Genomic DNA, 19,655 nt, shown 5'->3' on the forward strand with positions numbered 1-19,655 from the left:
CAAGGCTTTCAAAGAATACGTTCGTAAATTCCAGCAGAATCCGTCCAAAAATTCATTTTAATTTGTTCATAGATACAGAATAAGTTCAAGAATTCATGCAGAATCCGTCCAAAGAACCTCGTAGAATTTGTCCAAGGATTCTTGCCAAATTCGACAAGGGTTACTTGTAGAATACTTTCCAAAGTACATGCAGAATCTGTCATAGATTTTCTTGCTAAATCCGACCAAAGTTCCTTGCCTAATGCATTCAAGGATTCTTGCACAATCTACTCAAATTCTTTTGGAATACATCTTAGGACTTGTGTAGATGTTCGAAGTTCCTTGCAGAACCCAGCAATAAAATTCCGAAGGCTCTGTTCCACAATTAATGCAGAATTCATCCGGGATTTTTTTTTGCAGAATCCGAGCAAGAATTCTTTCTGAATTTCAGCTGGAATTCATTCACAACTAGTGCTAGGGTTTTGTCGAATCCATCCATGAGTTCTCACACAATCCATCCGAAGGTTATTGCACAACTTGTCCTGAGATTCTTGCAGTAACTGGCTAGAAAACGTGCTGGTCCCTTTCCAGTGTCATTTTATAACCGACACTACATTTTTATTCAGATTCCTTCCATGCTACTGTAAGAAGCAACAAAAATCGATTGACTAGGGCAAAATGTTCAATATGCCGTAAATCACTGTAACACTCTCCAGAAACTTGAGCCTTCAATTCAAAACGATTTCAACTCTGATGGTCTCTAACGGCACACCGTATAACACAAACATTGGAACCATTTTACGGGGATTGCATGAATTTGAATTGATTGTCTTCGGGTCAAAAGCGTGGTAGTCGTGAAAGATTCTAAGTATTCATTGGCGATAAATTCTCTAAATCCTCCTATAGCGCACTGCATGTCGTTGTTGTTTACAATTTGAACTAAGATAAATTTTGTTGGCTTCAGGTAGTGTGATTGAATTCAAAATGTGGGGTTGCGCGCGCGTTCAGCAGTGTGCTGGTGGTATTCCTCCAGGAGCTCCTTCCGAGGATTTTTTTTTCCAGTATCGCTCCAGGAAGTCCTTTCGGAATTCCTTCAGAAATACCTTTTGAGATTCCCACAGGAATTCTTCCAGAGATTTTTCCAAGAATTGCTTCTACAGTTTCACCGTACATTTCTTCCAGAATTCCTCCAGTTGTTTATTGGAGCACCTTATGAGATTCTTCAAGGAGTTTATTTATGATTCCTTCAGGAGTTCTTTCCGGGATTCTTTCAGAAGTTGCCTCCGAGATTTCTCCAGGAATTCCTTCAGAGATTCCTCCAGGAATTCTTCCTGGGTTTCTCCAAAAACTAATCCTAGATTTCCTCTAGAAATTACTTCTAGGCTTTATCAATAAGCTTCTTCAGTGCTTCTTCCGGTGATTCATTCTGGATTCCTTTAGAAGTTCTCACTGGAACTCTTCCAGACGCTTCTTTTGAGATTCCATAAGAGGTCCCATCTGAGATTTCTTCGGGAGCTCTTTCCAGGAGTGCTCCAGATATTTCTTCTTGGACTTCTCTGGGAATTCTTTCATTCATTGGTAATTCATTGCTTGTCTTACGTTCGAAATAGATCAAAAGTAACAAAACCAACATTCTAAGAAGCTAAATAAACATTAAAGGTAAATTGAAATGAAGCAAAGTTTTGTGACAAAGGAGCCATTAGCGAATAGCTTTCTTCAGTTGCTTACTTTAGAATTTCTTTACATACCTGCAGGGTAATGCCTGCTTCAGATACACTGTATTTATGCATGCGTCAAGACTTCAGCTGCGTGATTGCTTGGGTAAAAATCAATATAATTATGCTTTATGTAGGAATAATTTAGATTATATGACAGTTTTCAGAAGCTCCGTAAATCTAAACTTTTACGCAATGAGCCTGCCACCTTGTTTAATGGCCACCATAAAACCTTTATGTTACAATATAAAACACAGATAGTCATTGTTGTCATAGTTTCTGCATGGCTATCAACAGATGTCGTTACTAATCGAACAGAGCGCCATCTTTTGACGGTTTGGACAGTTTAAAGGCCAGTTGCCGGTAATGAATTCTTCATTTGGTCAAAATGAATGCCAGCAGGTTTACATATTGGAGGTTTTGCTTACGCTTAAATTCTGTTTTTATGGATAGCTTCAAGTTTATTCGGTATATTCGGTTTACTGCTATAACTCAGTCAACTTTGAACCGATTCTCATGAAATATTGTGCACGTGTAGGCACGATTAGTACACCACTCAGCAATGGAATTGTTGCTTGAGATTCCATCTGCTCCACTCTAAGCTAGTCGGCAGTATATAAAGCTGAGTATATCCAGCAATTCGCATTACTCCTGTTACAACCGGCAGAGGGGGTATTTTCGGCCTTGGCAGTCTTTTAACGGCAGCAAAAACGGCTATTGCATTGTAACCCGACGGTTTCGGTTATGTATTTAACCTTTCTCAAGGATTAAATACATAACCGAAACCGTCGGGTTACAATGCAATAGCCGTTTTTGCTGCCGTTAAAAGACTGCCAAGGCCGAAAATACCCCCTCTGCCGGTTGTAATACCTACAGTCGTAACGAAACATCAGATTACTCCTGTTATCTACCTATTTAGGCGACTACATACACACCGCACTACTACATTCACCAAGACCTTTGTACCCACATCCCTGACCAAGATACTTTACTGATTTCCCAGTTCATTGTAGTGTTTTGATCGACGAGGCGTCTGTGGTCTCCAGTAATCAAAAATGCGCAAACATTGAGCTTGGCAACCTTTTCTAATGTTTACATTTTATCCACACGACTGTTTTAAAAGTTTTCTGCGCAACAAAACTAATTGACCACACTATATTTACACGCGTTTGCAATATTTTACAGTTTAAAAGTTCATGGAGAATCAAAATCACCGATTTTAAGAATTGTGAACACTAGTACTAGTACTAGATACTTGTTTCAGAAATCTTTTTTAACAATGGTTTATCCACAGACAAATAGACGTAACACTTGGAACAGTTTTGGATTCAAAAAGTTTAATGCAAGATTGTCCTAAGTAGAAAACATCCCATGGCGTGTGCCTGTGTCGCGTATAATACTGAAAGCAGTGACGCCAGTTACGAAAAAGCACAGAGGAATTCTCGAAGATATCCTAGATAAATGCCTGCAGAAATTTACGAAATTATACCCAGATGAATCCTTGCGAAAAAAAAACTCCAGAGCGATTCCTAGAGAAACCCCCAGGAAATAGCTTCTAGCAAGAGACCAAGGGGTCACGAGAACCGTGTTTGGGAAACGATGCCCTAGAGAAATTCCCTGAGGATCCTGTGGAGTAATTCTTGAAATCGTCCATGAAGGAATCCCTAGGGAAACTCTTGGATGTCGTTGTAGAGAAATCTCTAGAGAAATGCCCGAGAAAACCCCAGGAGTTTTTTTTGTCGGTATTAACGAGATTTTACAGACAAAAAAAAAAAAGAAAAAAAAACAAGGAGGAATTTCTGGTGGAATTGCTAAGAAAATCTACGGAGAAATCTCTGGAGGAATCCCTGGCGAGATCCTTGAAGGATTCCCTGGAGAAATTATCGGAGAAAACTCTGGGTGATTTCTGGATGCATCGCTAGAGAGGTTTCTGGTGAGTCTCACTCAAAATCCATGCTGAACCCTTGGAGAAATTCTAGGGGAAATTTCTGGAACAATATCTTGTAAGATTCTTGAAAGAATCCCTGGCAAAAACATAATAAGAGCTTCTGGACTAATCCCTAGTTGAATTTTAAGGAGAATCCCCTGTGAAAGTTTTGGAAAAATTTCCGGAGGAATCCCTTGATAAGTCTGTGCAGGATTTTTTGAATCCATTCCTTGGGAAACAATCCTAGTAGAGAAGTTGCTGTCGATGGGTTTCGGGCACGTTGTTGCTACAATCCTACTGTATGCAGTATTCGCCGTGAGGCTTTGTATTTTACTGAATTTTCAGCATGGTCAAGTGGAAAAAGAGGACATAATTGGGGGCATCGCCTTCATTTATTAGCGATGAACCCCTTGCGGAATTTTCCTGGTATTTCTGCAAAAACCCGTAGAATTCCTGGTTACATACTTGACGGAATTTCTAGAAGACTGTCTGGTTAAATTCATGGGAGTATTCATGAAGAAATAATCAGAGGAATTAATTCCCTGAAGAAGTCTTGGAGCAATCGATAGAGAAATCCCTACAGGAAATCCTGGATAAATCCCAGATGGAATTTCTACAAGTATCGCTGATAAAATTCTTGTGGCAATCTCTGAAGAAATCATTACATATATGAATTGCTGGACGAATCTCTGATAAGATTCTAGGAGCAATACTGGAGGAAATCCTGGATGATTCCACGGCTAAAACCGTAGAGAAATCTTTGTATAAATCTCTAAAGGGATTACTGGATGAATCTCACGTAGAATCTCTGGAGATCTCTCTAGAGCCTATAGGGATACTTGGAGCAATCTTCAGAGCGTATTCACCAAAGCGCGATCCACGGGCCGCACGTGATGTCGAAATTTCTATGATGTCGTTAAACTCCTAGCAATGTTTCTTATGGAGGATGTTCTACACCCAAAATTATTTGGAATAATATTTACCAGTTCTTTTGTACAAAATTTCAAACCAGTGCCCCTAATACATGCATCTATGCAAATCAATTCAATGAGTTCTTAGGAAACATCTTATTCCTTTCCATTCTGATTATATTCGGAAAAGTTAGGAGTAGATACTAATGAACGTAATAGATTCTCAAAAAGCAACTTATCTCCACAGCCGACTTTTTAAAGCCTGAAATAGATAAGGCAAACTAAGGTATTATACCTGTTTAAACATTCTTCCACAATAATTTTCTAAGAATAGACAAACCACAATCTCCTGTCTATACCCCCCTTTATTTCCATTTCATTCAGCCCTCATACTTAAATAGACAAACTTAATCACCTTTCTTCCACGGTTTAAACTACTCCTCCAGCTGCTCAAACACCGCCACCGTTGCTGCCACGGACAAAGAACCCAAACGCCAAAAACACTTCTCCTTAAATGTTCTTTTCTTCCTTCTTGGAATCCTTTCGCTCTGGCTCACATAAAAACAAAACCACTACAACCCCGCACGAACCACTGCTTTCAGAGACTTCTACACTTGACACCGCACCGGCATGGCACTGGCAGCCACCGAAGATGACGGCGACGTTTTCACTGCTTCCGCTGATGCTGATACTGATGATGATGAAGACGATCTGGTCTCCCAACTTCTGCTTTCGCATTCATATTCGTCGGAGTCGAGTCGAGTCGAGTCGTCGTCGTTCCGCTTGATTTACAGTTTTCGCACCACCTTCACCTTGCTGTTGCTGCTCGTTGCTCCTCCAAACCAGGCGAGATCCACTGAATAAATCATTCACTTTTTTCCTTGTATTTCTTGGCTTCTCGGCTACTCGCCGAGAGAATAGTAGCTTCTTTTAATTTCCTCCGGCTCCTTTTTTTATGGCAACTCTTGCAACACTTTTTCCCTCTTCGCTCTCGCGGAAACACGTTTCAATTATATTTTCTTTATTCTTAACGACTATTATGATATTCTGCTTTGCTACTATATTTTTTTCTCCCGTTTGTGAAAGCTTCTTCCCAACTGACTGTTGTATCGAGTTGGAGGAATATTATTTTTGCACTGACTGACAGGAAATCGCAGCAAAGGCGAAGCACACCGGTAAAATATTCATGACGACGGTGCGACACGCTGGATCACTTTCCCGAAGAAGAAAGGCAACAATGTCCTTCGGGGTGGAACGCCTCCCCGGTGGTGACTGGCACCGGAGTCAACCCCGTTCGCGGCTTTCAGCTTGGGTAAAACTGTGCGGAAAACTTTGTTCTTTATGTAATGCTGCCGGCTTTCAGCAAAAATGGGAAGAACATCAGCAACGCCGACAACACGGCAACAACAACAACTCCGGCGATCCGCGAAGAATAGCACAAACTGGAGATAAAGAACTAATAACAAAACTTTCCGGCCACAATGGAGCTTCGTGGAATAATACACAACAAGGTACGGTTCCGACGCCCGCCACTATGCAGCCACTGGATACAGGTGTACGACAGCCTTTCAATCGTATCGTTACATCAACCGATTTGAATGATTTCGGTGTTGTCTCAAGGAGTGAAACACGTTCACGTGCAGTACCGACGCCCGGAACAATACAGTCACTCAACTCAGATGTACGGTAATCCTTAAGATTTCTTCCAAATACGCTACTGTATCAGACACTAATTTGAACGATCAGAACTGCAACCTGACTTACATCGCGGAGCGAAATACAGTTAGATGCGGTACCGACGCCTGCCACAATACCCTAAAACTCCCAAAACACTCAAACCGTATTGTCATTCACTCCAATCGAACCCAACGGTGATGGTGCCGCCAAGATCCTGTTTGGGCGGGTTTCCCGCAATTGACCAAAATTGGTGGAAAATCGTTCCCTGTCAGCAACGACGACGACGAGTCCTTCTCGTCATTCTCAATCGACGAACAACAAAGACCACTCAAGCAATCACCGTGAAAATTGCACCTATCGAATTATCCGCACTGCGCGCGCGACGCCCCGCGCCGTACCTCCTCGTCCGTCGAGTCAAGTCGACAACACCGGGACCACGGCTGCTGTAACGACTCCGGAGCTATCACGGGACAATACCCATCAGTAGGTATGGAGATTATCCTCCTGCTCTGCTGTTGTTGTTTTCTGTTCGCTTTCACCAAACTCATTCACGACGCGACCGTTTGCTCGGCACAAGTTCACGCGTTCTTCTTGTTGGAGGAGTTTTTCGGCTTCCTTTCCTTCCCGGAGATGGGAAAATCCAATCCAATCGGTTCGGAATCGCGACGTCAACTGTCGCCCCAGCGGACGGGGATGCCAGGTTTTGGTTTTTGGCTCTGGCTCTGGAGGATAATGCCGTTTGCCGTCTACAGTGCTGAGCTGTTATCGGGAAACCCGAAAAGGTGGCTGTCGATGGAGTAGTCGGATCAAAACATGTTTGGTGGCTCTCTCCAACTCTCCGAGAGAGGCGGATGTTCTCATCTCAGCTCCAAAGGCGGGCGTTGATAACCAGCTGGTAACTAGTGGGACTGCTCTTGCGCATGTGCCGGAATGAGAGGCAAACATTTCGAGGAGAAGGTTTCATTGCAGTTGCCGCAGTCACATGTGATTTCTACAAGAATTTCTGCTTGTTTTCAGACCAAATCTCCAACTTTCGCAGGAAATAATTTGGCCAGGAGTAATAAAACAGCATAGTTTTATAACCATTCCAAACGCTGTCAAGGCTCTGTATAAGAACCTGCATGAACTGCTCCCGGAGAAAAACGCAACGATGGGCGTTGAACGAAGCCGCTCAACGTGTCGCGTCATCGGGAAAGCAACCAACGGTTCTGAAGTGAAACAAGCCGCCTACAAAAGCAGACGGCATAATTGGACGACGGAGCCGCTGCTGCCCGATGGGGTTTCCCCTCTCTGGAAGGCGGCCGATTATCATGAGGATTGAGGAGAGTTCATTTTTCCGTTGCTTTCGAGCGCCTGAAAGTGCATGAATAACTCCGCGTGTTTCCATAAGTACACGGGAGTGGAGAGTGCGAGAAAGAAAAATCGTTTATTCCAATAAGGAAGCTCTGTTTTAGCAATACAATAAAGTTGAAGTGCAAAATGATCATTGGTAGAGGCATGTCTCAGTGGTGGGAACCCAATTGAGGTCATAAACCACTTCCCTGCCAATCATATTCTAACCTACATATAGCATCGGCCAGAGCTAACCATCCCGGTCGGGACGATGGTCGTAGGCTGACAGGGAATGGGGGTGTCCGTTTACAAGGAGGAGCGGCTCACAACAGTATATGTTCTTCATGTTAGGGGCTGCCAATCAACATCCGAAGTTCCAGTGAAGGACTCTAAGCTCAACTGTTCGCCATGGTTCTCCGGAAAGCTAGCACGTTGGTGTTCGACAATGCGAGACAACCGAAAAAATGAATTGCTACCGAAAGTTACTAACAGAATAATACGAACCAAGACCAATAATGGTAACTTCTGATCTATTTTTCTTCATCTGGAGCACCCGCATACTCGCCGCTACACTGAAGGACCGCGGGTTCGGAATTTTAGTGCTGCAGGAGGAGTGTTGGACAAGATCTAAAGTGCGAACGTTTAGAGGCAATCTTCCAGAGTTGAGACAACACACGTGAGCTGGCAAAAGCTTTTATTGGTTGGTGGCCGATCGACGAAAAAATGTGCAGGTTGATCATCAAGACCCGATTCTTAAACTTCAACATAATCAACGTGCACAGCCCACACTCCGAAAGTACTGATGATGACAAGAACGCAGCTCGAACGCGTGTACAACCGCTACCCAAGCCAATACGTCAAGATCGTCATATGAGACCTGAACACTAAGGAACACCAGGAGGGGGAATTCAGACCAACGACGGGAATGTTCACCGCTCACCAACTGACGAACGAAAATGACCTGCGCCTCATTGATTTCACCACCTCCAAGAACATGGCCATTCGTAGCACCTTCTTCCAGCACAGCCTCCCTTATCGTAACACCTGGTGAACACCACAGCTAACGGAATCGCAAATCGACCACGGTATAATTGACGGACGGCACTATTCTCCGACATTATCGACGTCACGACCTATCGTGGCGCTAAAATCGATCTGACCACTACTATTTGCTGATGGTAAAACTGCACCCAAAGCATCCCGTCATCAACAATATTCGATACCGGCGACCGCCACGGCACAACCTTCAGTAACTGACGCAACTGAATGGCACCTCAGCATACGCACATAATCTCGAGGTAACGTTTGGCAGACGAGGGTGAGCTCGATGTGGCCCCTCTAGAGGACTGCTAGAGTATAGTAAAAGCAGCCACCAACGACTCAGCCGAGAGAACCGTAGGGTAAGGGGAACGGAGTCGACGGAGCGAATGGTTCAACGGGGAACGCAGAGCGACTTTGGAGGAGCAGCATGGATCCCGACGGAATGTGGAACGATGGAAACAGTAGACCAGCCTGAGCCGTTCCCATGAAACACGAAAGTTCTCGCAGAAGCTCAACGCATCTTGCAACGGCTTCAGGGGCCTCTTGACGGACGGACGTGAGGTGATCGAATGGTGGAAGCAGCACTTCGATGAGCACCTGAATGACGTGGGGAACGTAGGTACGGGAGTCCACGACAACGGAGGGAACGACTCGGTAAGTGCAGCAGAGAACGGAAATGATTCAACAGCCAAGTTGAGGGAAGTGAAAGATGCCTTTCATCAGCTTAAAGTCAACAAAGCAGCTGGTAAGGATGGCATCGCAGTTGAACTCATTTGGATGGGCTTATAAAAGTTGGCCGCCTGTCTGCACCGGTTGATAGTCAGGATCTGGGAAACCGAACAGCTACCGGAGGAGTGGAAGGAAGGGGTAATCTGCTCTATTTACAAGAAGGCGACCACTTGGAATGTGACAACTTCCAAGCGATCATGCCACCTACAAACTTTTATTCCAGATCATCTCCCGTCACCTAAAACAAATGAGTTCGTGGGATGTTATCAAGCCGGCTTCATCGACGGCCGACCGACAACGGCCAAGATCTACACCGTACGGCAAATTCTCCAGAATTGTCGTAATTACCATGTCTCAACGCATCATCTGTTCATCGACTTCTATGTGGCATACGAAAGTATCGACCGTACAGAGCTATGGAAAATTATGGACGAAAACGGCTTTCTGGGAAGCTGACTAGACTGATGAAACCAACGATGGGCGGTGTGCAAAACTGCGTAAGGGTTTCGGGTGTACTACCCAGTTCATTCGAATCTCACCGGGCATTGCGACAAGTTCAGGCCTACTCTCATGCCTACTCTACTCATGACGACCATCTCTCATGCCTACTCTTCAACATTGCTCTGGAAGGTGTAATGCGACGAGCCGGGCTCAATAACCGTGGTACGATAAGCAGAAAACCCGGACATTTTATGTCTGACCATTTGGAACGACATTTGGAAGAGCTGTTCACCCGCCTGAAACGCGAAGCAGCAAAGATCGAACTGTTGGTGAATGCGTCAAAAACAAAACGTATGCTGGTAGGCGGAACCGAACACGATCAAATACATCTAGATAGTAATGTCACGATAGACAGGGATCGTAGTGCATCATCAGTGGAAGGCATGCCTACTCTGGGCTTCAGAAGTAACTGCGGCCAAAAAATGATTCACCCCCGCACCAAATGCACCATGTACAAACCGCCAATAAGACCGGTGGTCCTCGAGACACGAGACATGGACCATGCTCGAGGAGGACCTGCAAGCACTCGGAGCTTTCGAGCGACGCGTGCTAAGGACGATCTTCGGCGGTGTGCAGGAGAACGGTGTGTGGCGGCAAAGGTTAAACCACGAGCTCGCTGCACTTTACGACGAACGCGGCATCCAGACGGTGGCCAAAGCCGCAAGGCTACGATGGGCAGGACATGTTGCATTAATGCCGGACGACAAAGTTGGTGTTTGCTACTTGGCCATAACATTCCATGGAACTCGAGTTCCATGAGAGACGTCTTCATAAACTCATTCATAGATTTTTCCAGAGACTCTTTCAGTGATTTCTCCTGAGGTTCTTCTGGGATTCGTCTGCGAATTCCTTCTTGAATTTCTCCAGGAACTTCTTCAAGAAATTCAATCAGGAACTTCTTCAGAAATTTCATAAGGGATTTCTCCAGATACTCCTCAAGGATCTCCCTCAAGGATTCCTACAGAAAGTCCTTCTGGGACTCCTCCAGGAATTATTTGAGGTATTTCTCCAGGGATTCCTTCCAAAAATTTTCCTGGAAATCTTTAAGGGATTTCACCAGCAGTAACTTAAGGGATTTTTTTCTGGAACTCCTTTAGGGATTTTTCCTGCTAAACTGCTTCAGGGATTCCTCCAGGAACCGCTGTAGTAATTTCTCCGGGAATTATTTCAAAAATTCTTCGGCAATTCCTTTAAGAATTTCTTCTTGAATTCCTCTAGGAATTTCTATGGTGTTTTTTTAGGAATACTTTGAGGGATTTCTCCAGGAGAGATTTCCCCAGGCATTCCACCAAGGATTCCTCCAGGAATTCCTTCAGGGATTTGTTCTCAAAATTCCTTAGGGATTTCTCCAAGAGCTCCTTCACGGATTTCTGCAGGAACTTCTGGAACTCCTTCAGGGATTCCTTATGGAACTTTTTCCGGAATTCCTCCAAGAATTGCTTGGTTTTGGTTTCCTTTTGGTTTCCTCCAATTTTTTTTCTGGGATTCATCAGGGGGCCGTCCATATACCACGTGGACAGAATATTCACGGTTTTTGACCCCCTCCCCCCTCCCCGTGGACAAGCGTGGACTTTTCTTTTACCCCTACCCCCCTCCCCAAATGTCCACGTGGACACCCAAAAAAAAAAGAAAATTTAAAATATTTCTAAAATAAACGGAAAAAGTTATATTAAAAACTTTTTTAAATTTGTTTTCTTTTTTGTTCGTAAACATTGCCTGAAATATACAGGAGATGGCCAAAATGTTTGGGATTGGCATTTTTTTTTTCTCACAAAAAAGTGCAACATGCTGTAACTTTTCATAGAGTGCATCAGAAATTCTCAAATTTTGACTGTTGGTCAAGCTATTATATGTGCATCATTGGTACAAATTTAAGCCCGATTGGTTAATCTTTCGCGAAGCTAGAACCGTTTTCGTAAAACTCTATTTTTCAGACAGCTTATTTTTGAACTGTCATGTCTCAGAAACCAGTGAACCTAATTGAATGAAATTTTGAACGTTTATCAACAATATATAAGTGCTTCACAAGTTATTGAAACAAAGGTACTTTTTGGATTTTTCTCGAAAAAATGTATTTTTTTTACATCATTGTCATTAAATTTAAGTTTTTAATCCAAAGAAATTTTACTTCTGTTCTCAAGATATCTCTAATTAGATATATTAGAGCCTATTTGGATTGAAGGACGAACACATTTAGTAATTTTTGTGTGGTATTGTAAATTTTACTTACTTTATTCGTCGAGAGAAAAAAAATACATTTTATAATGTCGCATGAAGTATCAATATATTGTTGATAAAGGTTCAAAATTTCATTCGATTCGGTTCACTGGTTTCGGAGATATGACAGTTCAAAAATTGGTTGTCTAAAAAATAGTGTTTTACGAGAACGGTTCTAGCTTCGCGAAAGATTAACCAAATTTGTACCAGTGATGCACATATAATAGGTTAACAAACAGTCAAAATTTAAGAATTTTTTATGCTTTCTGTGAAAAGTTATAGCTTGTTGAATATTTTTGAGAGAGTAGTAAAAGTTGCCTATCCCAAACATTTTGACCATCTCTGTAATTAATTACTTTATAAATAAGAAATATTCTATAGCATTATATAAAATACAAACAAGTTATAATTTATTATTTTTAAACAAAAAACAATACAGGAAGAAAACTTTTTGAGTGACTTCATTTTAAGGTCTTTCTCAGAAAGACACACAATAGCAACACGTTTTTAACTTTTTTTTTTTTAATTGAGCTTAATGTTTGTGGGAGTGTGGGTTCGATTCGCGCTCCAGTCGGTGAAAAATTTTCGTCAAACGGAAAATTCCCCACTGGATCATTGGGTGAATCGTGTGATGTTTATCGCCTAATGTTGGTGATTGCTCAGTCTGTGCAATCTATGGTTGATGATGGTGTTTTATAAAATGTGTTGTTTTGTTGAGATAAAGTAATTTTTTCTTGTATTTTTTTTGAGATATTTCTCAGAATCTTACAAAACAAGAATTACAGCAACTTTTCAAAAATGCAAAGAGTATAGTCGAAACTATATTATATTGCTTAGACTTACACTGCAATATCCTATAAACATCTTAAATTTTAAAGGAAGTTCCAAAAAAGTTGTGTTTGAGATAAGCCTGCAAATCTTTACATGTATTTTGAAACTTCGAAGTAGTTTACAAAATTTGATATGAAACTTCGAGAAATCCATACAAAACTTCAATGAAAACTGTCTGATTGAAACACCAACATTTGCATGATCTACACTCCCTTTTAAATCTCCAGATTATTCATCGATGAAAAAATAATAAGTATTTAGAAGTTGTGATAATTTAAAAACAATTAGTCAAAGAGTCAATACCATGATTTTTTTCCGTGAAGAGGTCACGTCCAACTTAAAATCAATGCATAATGAAATAAAATGTATAGAACTGTTATTGAAGAAAATCTCATCAATAATGTGACAAAATTTGTTTCGTTTGTAAATCTTTGTTTCTTAATTTTTATGTCAATGTTGTCCACGTGGACATTTGACGAACTCCCACCCCCTCTCCGTGGACAAGCGTGGACTTTTCTCGAACCCCCTCCCCCCTCCAAGTTGTCCACGTGGTATATGGACGGCCCCCAGGAATTTCAGCAGGGATTCCTCCGAGAACTTTTCAGGGATTCCTCCAGAAATGTTTCCAGAGATTTCTCCAGAAGTTCCTGATTCTTCCAGGAGAATTTCAGCAGCAATTTCTCTAGAGATTTTTCCTGGAACTTGTGCAGAAATTTCTTTGAGTTCCTTGAAGGATTCCTTCTGGAATTCTTTGAGGTGTTTCCTTTAGAAATGACTCCAGGAATTCATTCAGAAATTTCTTCTAGAAATCTTTGTGAGATTTTTCCTAGAATTTCTTGAGGGATTCCTTCATAAACGTTTCCAGGGATTCCTTCCAGAATTCCTTCGGTGAGTTGTGCTGGAATTCATCTAGGAATGATTCAAGGATCCCTCTAGGCATTTTTTCTTGAATTCCTCCAGGAACTTCTGCAGGGATTTTTCCAGGAATTATTTACGGAACTTCTCCTGGAACTGCTGGAGAGATTTCTCCAGGAACTCCTTCATGGATTTCTTCTCAAATTCTTTCAAGGGTTTCTACAGGATCTCCTTCAGGGATTTCTTAAGGAACTTCTTCGTGGATTTCTGCAGCAACTCCTTTTAGGATTCCTCCAGGAATTCCTTGAGGTAGTTTTTCTGGAACTTGTTCATAAATTTATGCTGGACTTCTTCGAGAGATTTCGCCTGGAATTTCTTGAGGATTATTTTCTGGAATTTTTCAAGGGATTCCTTTTGGAGCTGCTTCAACGGCGTAGTCAGCTTTTTTTCTTGCCCACTCTCCTAAACACATTGAGAAAGAGCGGGATGAAACCAGAGGCGAATGGCCCTCTCTCCATCCTTCTCTTTCTCGTGTTTAGGAGAATGAGCAAGAAAAAAGAAAAAGCTGGCTACGCCGATGAGCTCCTTCAAGGATTTCACCAGGTGTTTCTTTGTGCATTGGTAAGTTTATCAGGGATTTCTTCAAGAATGTCTTATTGGACTCTTCAAGGATTGTTTTTTTTTTGAAACTCTTCAGAGATTATTTCCTGGAATTCTTTGAGAGAAGCAGGTTTTATCCCAGTTGAGACATAACTTCAAGAAGAAGAACAAGACTTGAGGAATTCATATTCAACGATCAGGATATTCTGCACTACCGAAAACGATAATTTGAACAATATTGCCATTTGTTTACCTCTCCTCAAGTATTGTGTTTACGAAATGAAGCACTACTACCAATCACCTAGGTACATGTGGAGAGATAAGGTACGCACCAACAATTTCTGAAAGTTACAGCCGACGCAGACATTTAAGGACATAAATTTCTATTCTTTTTCGCCGAATTTTACATAAAAGAATTTCTTGTATGGAATGTTGAATGCGAGCTTCATACTTAGATCAAAATGTAATTTTGTAAACTGATGGAAAAAAGTGAGTGTGATGTGGCGGGGTCCTTTGTTACAGGTTATATGATGGAACATTTTTTAACTGTGTAGTATTTTGCCAACGATGATGTGAACGCGCGGTGCGAAAACAGGTGGGTATTAGTAATGAAACCGGTTTACCTACACAGCAAAAAAATCCGAAAATTACCCTCAACGTAAACAGTATCAGTATCCAAATTTCGATTTCATTTGACTGAATTTTACATTTAATAATTTATTGTATGGAATGTTGAATGCAAGCCACGCACTAAGAGCATGCTGTAATTCTGCAAACTGATGGAGAAATGTGTACGATATGACGGGGTTACATCTGTTACAGGTTATATGATGTAACTCTTTTAAGGACAGACTTGTTAGAATCCCAAAATGGCCGCCACAATGGCCGACTTTGGCACCTACTCACGATTTCGAGCGCACAAATGTCTTCGTAAACAAAACCAGCGCACCTGATCTTCTTATTTTGAGCTTTTTACAAGTGAGCAAGAACAGAATAATCGAATACACTGTTGTTTGATGCTTGCTTCTTGAGATTTGTGCGTCTGAAGTTCTGATGCACTGTGTAAGCGGGACTTCAAGACGTTTGTCCTTAAACTGTGTACCTCTACTACTCACCGTCTTACGCTCTGGTGGGGATAGTCTTACTGTGCCAAGTTTTATTTATTTAATTTGTTATTTCAACCAACATGAATAATTACAAATAAATTAGTATAATAATCTGGAGTTCGATATTTTTCTATTCAAACATCTAGAATTTTCACCGAATCCAAACAATTCATCGAATAACTAAAAGGTCCGAACTCATGTAGTTAATGGTTGTGTTCAAGCCATGCTTTCTGGAATTAATTTACAGGAACGGCAACGATGCCTCTCCAAAGGTTGAAAGTGGTTGTGATAGAAGAGCGGGTGCATCAATTCCGCCATTCAACAACTTAACGGCAAATATAGATTGCTGGATGTTCTGCCGTCGCTGCAACAAATCGAGCCCAATAGAGCCCAAGTAACAATTCCATTGCTGATTGGTTTTGTTCGATTTTTATTAGGGATTTATAACAGCGATAATTAAAACTCACAGTTTTAGGACTACTTTTATGAAAACCATTGATGAAATGTTTTATAGTATACTTGAAGATATTTATAAAGCCAGATTTTAAGAGTAAACAAAACTCTCCGATATGTGATCCTTCTGGCATTCATTATCACCACAATTAAACTGTACAAACGCTCAATAGATGGCGATCCGTTCGATTAGTAACGACATCTTTTGGTGGAAAAGCAGAAACTATGACACTGCTTGGTTTATTGTGGTCATCATAAAAGTAAACTTGCTTTCGTTTTTTTTTTCGATAATTATGGTCGTCGCCATTTGAAGAATTAGATAACATGAATGGAAAATAGTTAATTTTGCTCAAATTAGCAATGAATCGATCGTTTGCCGTCATTTCCATTACATGTTCACATAAATTCTCTTAGCTGAGTTTTCTTGCAATTCGAAATAGTTTTACTAAAATAACAAATTGATTTATTTAATTCCAAGATGATAATATTCGCTATTTTTGAAGCGCATTATTTTTATGTTTCTGCAACCCCAATATTCACGGTAAAATTGAATGCTCATAAGTCTAGTAACACAATAACTACTAAAATATTATTTTGAAATGATCACTTTCTACTTGCGAATGATGTCTCCTCCTGAACGCGCCATTAAAGACGCTTCTCTGTCATAGTTTTCGTTAAGGAAAAAAAAAAACAACTACAACAATCATCATAACCTTCTTTCGAGTTTGGAAAATTTTTCAACTGGGTTTAAAAATAGTTTTTTGCAACTCGGCACTATAATGTTTCATTTTATACCTGACGTTTCGGCAAGGTAACGGCCTACTTTTCCGTACGATACCAAACAATTGCATTGTGGTTCATAATGCAACTCATTTCGGTTGCATTATGAATCATAATGCGATTGTTTGATTGACAACCTCAGTCTGACCACAGTTTCCACGGCTAGCGCTTGAAAAACTGTGACGGTTATAGCACGGCATGCTTGATCCAAATTCTCTGCCTAGCACGACAGAGCACGTGGCCGTTACCATTCAACCACCCGAAGCACAAAGATATTGATGGAAACGATCATATTCTAATGATTTCTTTTCTATCATTGCAAAAAATGTTGTATGCAACTCGTTGCAAAACTCGATTTTTACAGCACTCGTCGTATTTATCCAACTCGGCAAGCCTCGTTGGATAAATGTACAACTCGTGCTGTAAAAATCATCATTTTGCAACTCGTTACATAAATAACTATTATTGCTACTCTTATTACGGTTTGCAAAACCTCTCCGAGAGTGGTCCACTTAGCCGGAAGATGCTCTTAAAGAGGTTATCAAGAGGATTTGATGTATACCCAAGTAACATTTTTTAGTCAAATAGACTAGAAGCGGTTCTGAGACCCATCATAAAACCAAAATAAAAGATACTAGGTTTTATGACGGTTCTCAAAACTTCTACAAGACTAATTGATTATCAAAATGTTACTTGGGTAAATCAGTATAAACATTTCCAAAATAAGGGACGGCATAATGGGCAAGGCAATCCCAAAAGTTTGGCTTATAGTTAAATATGCTGTTTTACTGTAGAATTAGCTCATTGGTTGAAATACACGTTATTAAAATCGAAAAAAAATACCTATGCAGTTACATATTTATTTGTGAAATGAGAGTAATGATTACTTACGACTTGAAAGTAACAAAGCACAACGTAATGTTGTGACGCTCGTTTACCTGGAAAGAGAACAAAGAAAATACATTTGAATCTAGATAATCAATGGGATCAACAGAAAGTAGAGGATGTTACCGACAATATGTCGAAAAGTAATAACTCAAGACAGGGGTTTTCGGATCGTGCACCACGGTGCATTTGGTGAACCACGAAGCTTAAACAAGTTCACCGCGACACTTCAAAACTTATATCTTCACTTTAACTTGTTTGCAAATCAATTGAATAACTGAGAACAAGGAAGGTCCAGGTATTCGCCAAGATTTCTGGAAGAAATCTACCAAAACTCTCTTTAAAATATCACACTGTGTGAGTTGGTTATGGATATCCATCGATAACACCAAACATCCTTCAAGGAACGTGTAATGTACCTTCAAAACTTCGCTAGTAGCAATCCCACTGACACATTCCTCATTAAAATAGGAATAAGTAGCGTGACGTAACTAGACCTGTGCGCCGCCGCGCCACGCCGCCGCCGCCGACACTTTTTGTCCCACGCCAACGCCGACCAAGGTATCGGCGGTGCGCCATACGCCGCTGTTTGTCACGCCGCTGATTTTCATTTTTCGCGCCGATGATCAGTGCTCAAACAAAATAAAGTTTACATAAAGTTGAGATAAAAAAAATCTCACGATCACTATCACGAGAATTTGATTACAATAATTGATTTCTCAACTCTTAGAACGCACATTCACATCTCACCAAAAGTTTCTTCAGAGATTCTTCCAGATAGATTCAGTGATGACTCCAACAGATCCACCTGAGATTCCTCCAGAAAATTCTTCTCGGTTATAGTACCTTCAGAAATTCTTTCATGAGAATTCAGGGATGCCTCCTGGAGATATATCAAAGATTAATCCAAAATATACTTTAAGGATTCTCATAGGAGGTTTTGGAATTGGAATTTTTTGGAATTTGTTCAAGAATCCCTCTAGAAATTCCTGCGGGGATTCCTCTTGGCATACCTTGGGGATACATGAAGAAAATTTTTCAGAGATTCCTTCAGGACTTTTTCTCAAGAATTGCTCAATAAGTTCCTTCAGTGATCTCTCCAGGAGTTCGTTCAGGGATTTCCTTAATAGCTCCAGGAGGATTCAGGGATGCCTCCACGTGTTCATTGGGAATACCTTCAGAAGTTCCCTAAGCTATTTCAACGGGAGTTCGTTCAGGTATCCTTCCAGAAGTCCATTTAAAGATTCTTGCAGGAGGATTCATAAATGCCACCTGAAGAATTATCAAAAATCCCGTGAGTAGTTTCTTCATGAATTCTTGCAGAAGGTCTTTAGAAATTAGTTCCTGCAGAGATTCGTTTTGAAGTACCTTTAACAATTCCTACAGGAGATCTTTCCAGGAATTCCATCAGAGATTCTTCCAGCAGTTTCAGGAATTCTTGCAGATGTTTCTTCAGAGATTCCTCCAGAATTTTTTTTAAGGGATTCCTACAGAAGTTCCTTCAGAAACCTCTAAAGAAGTTCTACAGAGAAACTTATACAAAGATCCAAGGATACCACCAGGAGAATTCAGGGATTACCCCAGAAATTTATAGAGGGATTCCCATATAAGAGTTCTTTCCAAGATTCCTTCAGAATATTTTTAGGAGATTGCTCGAGAAGTTCCTTTGGAAATTCTTCCAGAAGTTCTTCCAGAGATCTCTCCTGGGGTTCTTTCAGATTGTAGATTGAAATAGAGATTTCTCCAGGAAGACTCACGGATGCCTCCAGAAGTTGCATCAGAGATTTCTCCAGAAGCTCATTCAAGAAGTCCTACAGGAGTTGTTTCAGGGTTTCTTGTAGGAGCATCTTCAAGTATTCCCTAAGGATTATAATCAGGCATATCTTCAGGATATTTTTGGGGGATCTTTCATGGAGTTTCTTCAATAATTCGTCAATAATTTCCTTCTGGACTTATTCCAGGATTTTTTTAGAGAATACCTCCTGCAAATCCTTCCTACCGGAATTCCTTCAAGCATTCGCAAGAGACGAATCAGCCAAGGGCTGAAAGTCTCTATAATAAAGACAAATCGATCAATCAATTGAGCATTCCCTTGGAATCCCTGCAGGGATTTCTC

At 41.0% G+C, this 19,655-nt stretch overlaps 1 protein-coding gene across 3 annotated transcripts in view; it reads right to left on the reverse strand.

The window, feature by feature from the left end:
- The window catches only part of LOC109400937 (cadherin-87A), a 1,070,191-nt gene that overhangs the window by 668,149 nt on the left and 382,387 nt on the right, over positions 1-19,655 (reverse strand). The window contains exon 1 of one of the 3 annotated variants that reach the window (XM_062846778.1): positions 4,948-7,284. The exons of the other annotated variants lie outside the window; for them this stretch is intronic. The gene's annotated coding sequence lies outside the window, so the exon portion shown is untranslated. Of the gene's footprint in view, positions 1-4,947; positions 7,285-19,655 lie in introns of those variants that run through there. 3 annotated transcript variants of the gene reach the window in all.

The sequence above is a fragment of the Aedes albopictus genome, chromosome 1 (genome assembly GCF_035046485.1).
Source record: "Aedes albopictus strain Foshan chromosome 1, AalbF5, whole genome shotgun sequence".
NCBI classification, from domain to species: domain Eukaryota; kingdom Metazoa; phylum Arthropoda; class Insecta; order Diptera; family Culicidae; genus Aedes; species Aedes albopictus.